The 7026-nt window shown below is 39.7% G+C and overlaps 1 pseudogene; it reads right to left on the bottom strand.

Annotated features, from left to right (window-relative positions):
• Nucleotides 1–1615: 1615 nt before the first annotated feature.
• LOC114807210 lies at nucleotides 1616–1763 on the bottom strand (annotated as a pseudogene).
• Between the last annotated feature and the right edge of the window lie 5263 nt (nucleotides 1764–7026).

The raw sequence follows: 7026 nt of genomic DNA, 5'->3' as shown, positions 1-7026 counted from the left end.
TTAGACACGAGATAATTAGGTTGGACAGAGACCATGTCCCACATGAGGTTCACAGTTTTAATCCTCATTTAACAGATGAGATAACTGAGGCCCAGAGAGGTAAAGCGACTTGCCCGAGGTCACATAGCTGACTAGCTGTGGATCAGGAAACAGAACCCAGGTCCTTCTGATTCCCAGGGCCGAGTTCTATCCACTAAGTCATGGCTGCTTCTCCCTCTGTCCTTGTTCTCGAGAATAGGCACTTGTGTTGAAAATGCTAGATAATCCAATTTCTATTGAGGAAATAATCAATATTATTTATTAAATGTTTACTGAATGCACAGCAATATACTAAATACTTGGTAGAGTACAACACAGTAGTGTTGGCAGACATGTTCCCTGCATTATCTTCTCAGTGGTTGACCTTTATTATGATCTGCCCATGTTACTTTGTATATCTTGTGGTTTTGGCATTTCTAACTACTTTGAAAAATAAGTGAGATTAGAAAGTCCAATTTTAGACCTTGGGCAAATAACTTTGCTGTGCCTCAGTTTTCTCATCCTTAAAATGGGGATGAAGACTGTGACCACCACAAGGAATCTGTACTATATCCAACTAGATTAGTTTGTTTGTGCTCCAGCAGTTAATACAGTGTCTGGCATATGGTAAGCACTGAAAAATACCATTAAAAACTACTAAAACTGAATGAAATGTCTTCATTAGTTTGACCCTTTTTAAACCCTAAAGGAATCTGGCATTTCAGATCCATGTTTCTGCAATTCTTCTAGAACACACTCGTTCCCAAGGGTTGTTTATATATGGTTCAGTGGTGCTTTAATGTTCAATCAATCAATAGTATTTATTGAACATTGACTGTGTGCAAGCTTTGCTTGGAAGAGAGCAATACAATAGAGTTGATTTAAAGCAAGACTAATAAATCTCTGGTCTCCTGAAATCGTTTGGATGGCTTTATTTGAGCACTGTAGCCATCACCACCACAGTATTAACCCATAGAGCTTGGTTCAGCTTGTGTTTTCAGAGAGTGGAGGGGTCCACCACCAGACAGTGCAAGCAGTGTCATTTTCTTGTGTCAAGGGATTAGAGTTGCATCTTTGTGAGGGAGCTTCCAAGTGTATCTCAAATCTGCCTCATTATAAATGGAACACGTTGGCTGAGAAAAGGGCTGATCCCTTCAAAGGAAGAGTCCTGGAACTGCCAACTTACAGAAGTGAACTTTGCAGGGTCTCTGGGGGAAGAGGATAGAATTAGATCTATCTATCTAACAACTCATGAATGTTGCTCTTGGACATTGGGATTGAAATTCTTTGAACAGCTAATCAGCAGTGGTGGCCATATGGATGTTCTTTAATAATGATAACTGTATACTTGTAAAGTGCTTAAGTTGTGCTGTGTGATGTCTTGTCTTATGCCATGGAGTCATCTCTGACCCATATCGACACCATGGACACACCTGTCCCAGAGTGTCCCACTCCATCATCAATTGTACTGGTAGTGGATCCAGAGAGTTTTCTTGGTAACAATATGGAAATGGTTTACCATTAGCTCCTTCCGCACAGTAAACTTGAGTCTCCACCCTCACCTCTCTCCCATGCCGCCCAGCACAGGTGAGTTTTGACTTGTAGCAGATGACCTCCCACTTGCTAGCAACTGATCAAGCTAGGAATGGAATGGATATGCCTCTGCTCTCTTCTGCTTGCCTCTCCCTCCTTTAGTCAAGACTGGTAGAGTATTGGAAACTCTCCAGGTGTGATCCTGCGAGGGAAGCTTAGTGTGTAGACACAATAAAATAAAATCAGATGCAGTCCCTGTCGAACACTTAGAATGTAGTTGAAGGGGAAGAGAGAATAGTATTTTTAATTTTCCAGAAAAGGAGCAGATGGCAACGAGAAGTTAAAATAACTCTTCACTTATCTTTTTTTTGTCCCCCACTACTGACTAATGACATAGCTTAATAAGCAATCAAATGTTCATCAACTCTCTCATGAAAATGGGCAGATCAACTATGTCTGGTGGATTTCCCCTTTGTGGACGAAAGGGATCTGAACTGGGTAAATTGTTTAGCCCTGATTATTAAAAGCTAATGGAATTATATGAAGTACTAACCCACGAAAGGACTAACACCTCCTTCACAATGTATGTGTTTTTAGTGCTTATGTCATTCTCTGACATATAATAAATAGTTCAGTAGAATAGTTTTATCTGGATGGTCATATAATTCTTTTAAGGCCAGGAAGGATGTCAGTGGTGAAGAAACTGTTCAGATGAAAAGTTTAAAATCCTTTCAATAGATAATTGTAAATTGTTCTGGTGTGTAATTTATTTATGCTAGTAATTAAAATGAGAAAAAGAAAGACTCCTGGACTTTCTATTTTGAAAGGAAAAAAGTAAGCAATGTGTTACAACATATTTGCAACATTTTAAGCTGCCATACTTATACAATGTACTTATCCAGAGAATTTGGATAACATAGATATTCATTCTCTTGGGAGAAAATGATGTGTTGTGGTAAAATGGACCGGGGTAACTATACTTTGTTTAAGCAAATCATGTTTTAAAATATTGTAATAAATTAGAAAATCTAGAATGATGAATTCCAGTATGTGCTTGGATTAAGTAAAAAAAAAAAAAAAAAAAGGAGCAGTGGTAGAATTCTTATAAAGCTACTTATTGAATTCCTGAAAGCAATATACTATACTAAGAGTTTGGGTAAGTTCAAAAGAAACATAAAACTCATTCCTTGCCCCCAAGAGTCTGAACTCCATGGGAGTCTGCAGATATGAAATATAACAAACAGTGAAATCAGGGTAAATAAATTGAATAAGGGGGGGTATAGATTGATATATATGTGCCAGTGATGGCTACGGGATTGCTACAACTCAGAGTATTGGGAATTTATTGGGGAAACCTTATTGCAGGAGTTGGATTTTAGGATTTTTTTTGGAGATGGGTAGAATGGAGATCTGGTAGATTAGGGTCTGTGGAAGGGAGTTGTGAAGCAGAACAGCAGAAAATAGATTAGGGATTGGGAGCGGTAAAGGGAGGAGTGGGCCACTGATGCAGTTGAGTTTAGGAGAAGTGAAGAGGGCAAATTAGGATCAGTAGATGAGGGGAGATACTACATAATGGAGAGAGCAGGTGGAGAACCGCCAAGCAATAGTAAGGAATATTTGATGTGGAGGGAAATGGGCAGCCATTTGAAGATGCCCTGACTGAGTAAAAGCTCAGAGAATACCAAAACTATGTCCAATTTCTAATTATCAAAGCATCTGATACATCAGCAAGTGTAAATAATAATAATAATTGCCATATGTTTTAAGGGTTTACTATGGGCTAAGAACTGGGGTCTTGTCTTATGCTGGTGAGTTGTCGCCATAGACATATCTCTCCCAGAATGCCTCACCTTCATCTGCAATTGTTCTAGTAGTATAGCCATAGAGTTTTCTTGGTAAAAATATGGAAGTGGTTTACCATTGCCTTCTCCGTGCAGTAAACTTGAGTCTCTGCCCTCGACTTGTTCCATGCTACTGCTGCCCAGCACAGGAGAGTTTTGACTTGTAGCAGATTGCCTTCTTCTCACTAGCCACTGCCCAAGCTATGAATGGAATGGGTGTGCGTCTGTTTGATGCTCCCTTCCATACCTGAAACTTGTAGAGTACTGGAACTCTCCAGGTGCACTCCTCATAGGGGAAGAACTTGGGTACAAATAAGATAAACAGGAAGAACACAGTCCTTGCCCTATGTGGGGCTCATAGTTCAAGTAGAAAGGAGAACAGATATTTTTATCCCCATTGTACAGGTGACAAAAGTGAAGTCCAGAGAAGTTAAATGACTCACACAAGGTCTTACTGGAAGGGTCAGAGCCAGGATTTGAGCCCAGGGTTTCACCAAGATTCGTAGAATTCTCTGCAGTGTTAGAGTCGAGGAACCACGTCTGTCCCCTTTCCCACCGCTATCGGAGTGAAGTAGGGATGAATAGAAGGTTTGGTGCTGCTCAACCTATTCTATACTACCTTGGTTGAGGATACAATGAGAAATCTGCTAGCCAAAATCATAATAGGCTTCTTATCCAGGGGGAAGGTCTTCTAGCTCAAAAGGTTAAGAGCCTTATCAAGAGCTTTTGAGATAGTTTCAGGAACTGCAATATGTAAATGACTGTTCTCTAGAGGCAAATATAAGGGAGTTATGCAGATGATTACCAACAATGAAGTCCTAACACACGGTAAGCTTCTAGTTTTGAAGCAGTGCTCACAGGCACACAGCTCCACTGAGGGGATACGTGAGGAGAATGGAAGACAGGCCTAGAGGGTCAAGCATGGGCTTGGGAGTCAGAGTATTTGGGTTCTAATCCTGGTGCCACTTGCCTGCTGTTTGTTCTTGGGCAAGTCCCTTAACTTCTCTGTGCCTCAGTTCCTTCATCTCTAAATCGGTAATTCACTGCCCCTTTTACCCCCTACTTAGACTGTGAGGTCCTTGTGAGACAGGGTCAGTGCCCAACTAGATTATCTTGTATCTACCCAAGCACTTGGTAGAGTTTGGGATGCATAATAAGCTCTTAGGAAATACTCCAGTTATCATTATTATTATGAGGGTGGGGAGGTGTTTCATTGCTGATTCAACTTCCAAGTTAAGAAAGATTTAGAAATTTTTCAGAACTAGCTGATATTTCCTTATCAAGAAACAACTGTTAACCTCAACAGGTAGACTCTTTTTACCTTGGATCCATAGACTGTGTTTTCTTGTTAAAAAGAAGAGATGTTACTGGGGTTATCAGTAACTGCCAAAGTAGGTGCTAAGAGGAAAAACTCAAGAGTTTTGTGAGAGCTGGAACCATGGCTTTCATCAACAAGTAAGGGAATTTTGAGTCCTAGTTCCTGGGGTTGATTTAAAGTTCTTCTGTCTTGATTTAATCTGTGATTTATGTGTTGACGGACTCCATAAAATAGAGAGCCTTCCTCCCAGTCTGTTTTATATCCACATTAGCTTGTTCAAAGGACAATCACAGTAAAGAACAAGTGCCTGTGGGGAAAAATCATTCTTTGGGTTATGCATTTTGATTCAGTCTTCAATTTTAAATAATTCAGTCTTTGTTTAGAGTCTCTTTTTCTCCATGCTTTACCTCAGATGAAGGAATCTGGAAAGTTGTGTACAGTATATTTCCTATATCTCTCCATTCATTTTGATATTCATAAACTGGAGATAATTATACCAATTGGGTTACTGCAGGGATCTCTCCCTCGGTGTTTTATTGACCCACCACTGTTATGGTGAAATAGGCAAACGTAAGAAAGGGTTGGTGGGGCTAGAGCGACAGTGAGATTGATTTATCTATTGGAGAATTGATTTAGGGTACCAGATTCTGCCAGAATCCTGAAAATAATTGGCTAGCCTGGATGATGAAAAACACATTGACAACTCAGGTTGTGGTCCAACTTTCTGCTGGTTTTTGGCGTTACGGCCCTGCTTTGTTTTTTTTTTTGGTGGGGGGTGGTATTTGTTAAGCACCTATTACCTATCCAGGAACTCTACTAAATCCTGGAGTAGATACACAAGCTAGTCAGGTTAGAACAACCCCTGTATCCCCGTCCCCCATAGGGCTCACATATGCTATGGTTAAATCTAAATTTTTCTGACACTTTTCACACAACCAAAAAGATAAGAGAATAAAAACAACCCTGCAGAAACCACTAATAATACCACTAATGATAATGCTATTTGTTTTGTTGGTTTTTTTAAATAGAATTTGTTAAGCATTTATTATGTTCCAGGCACTGTACTGAATGCTGGGGTAGAAACAAGCTTGTCAGGTTGGACACAGTCCATGTCTCACATGGGACTCATAGTCTTAATCCCCATTTTACAGATGAGATAACTGAGGCATAGAGAAGTAAAGTGACTTGCCCAAGATTACAAAGCAGACAGGTGGTGGAGCCAGGATTAGAACCCAGGTATTTCTGACTCCCAGACCTTTGCTCTACACAGTAGGCCATGCTATTTCAGGGCCAGTTAGGCTAAAGGGTCTGAATAGAGCTGTAGAATACTTGTGCTAACTCAGTTTTGAATTGTTTTTATTTTCACTCTATCCTGAGAAGCTTTTTATGTAGCTTGAAAATTTAGCTAAAACATGCTTCTCTTTGAGGGTTTAACAACATTGTGGTGTTAAGGCAAAATGCACTTTATTTTTATAACCCTGGGCTATTTTTATTGATGGTATTTTGTAAATATGCAGAGACATCAGAGTGCTTTCCACATGATACATGAACTAGCTTCAGCCTATCATACTGATTTTGAATTCATAAGAATTTATTTCTTTCAAAGCAATGCCTATTTTTCTGGGCACCTAGAATAACATTCTATCCAATTTCTCACTTGTTTCCATGGTTATGTTACTATAGATGCCTTAGTGGATTCTGGAACTTTAAGATGTTTTACTTTCGGTAAAGTTATATTATGCTTAGAGTGTTATTCTAAGGTTCTTCATCTGAGCCTTCCATTTTCTTCCATATGAGGTTCTCATGCAACACTGTCTTAGTTTGAATACTTAATCTGCATCTTGTGCAAGGGGAAACTCCCAACTTTGTCTTTTGAATGATTTTTCTCCCAAAAGAGATGTTGCAAAGAAGCATTATCTTATTAGTTTGTTGACAAGTTAAATTGAATTGCAAGGGAAATCATAATCAATTCATAGTGTTCATGAACTCCATTATAATCTTTTCCTTTTCTTCTAAACCTGCTTTAACTCTGCCCTCCCCACAGCCTTACCACAAAAGTTCTACATCCTTATTGCCTTCTGTGCCCATTGCCCACACCGGCTGATTCAGATGTATAACTGTCTCCTCGATGCCCCCAACCCAGCATTCCTTGATCCTAATGACCTTAGCCACATACTTCATCGATGAAATTGAAACCACCAGTCATGTGATCACCCTAAATTCTCCCCTGCTTCTCCCCATTCTCACATTCCTTCTACACTATCTTCAATCATCCTGTCTTTCCCAGTAGGATTTCAAGAGGAGATCTTTCATGTC

This window comes from Ornithorhynchus anatinus, chromosome X1 (genome assembly GCF_004115215.2).
Source record: "Ornithorhynchus anatinus isolate Pmale09 chromosome X1, mOrnAna1.pri.v4, whole genome shotgun sequence".
NCBI classification, from domain to species: domain Eukaryota; kingdom Metazoa; phylum Chordata; class Mammalia; order Monotremata; family Ornithorhynchidae; genus Ornithorhynchus; species Ornithorhynchus anatinus.
Note: the sequence above shows the minus strand (reverse complement) of the source record. Positions and strands in the feature narration are given on the sequence as shown.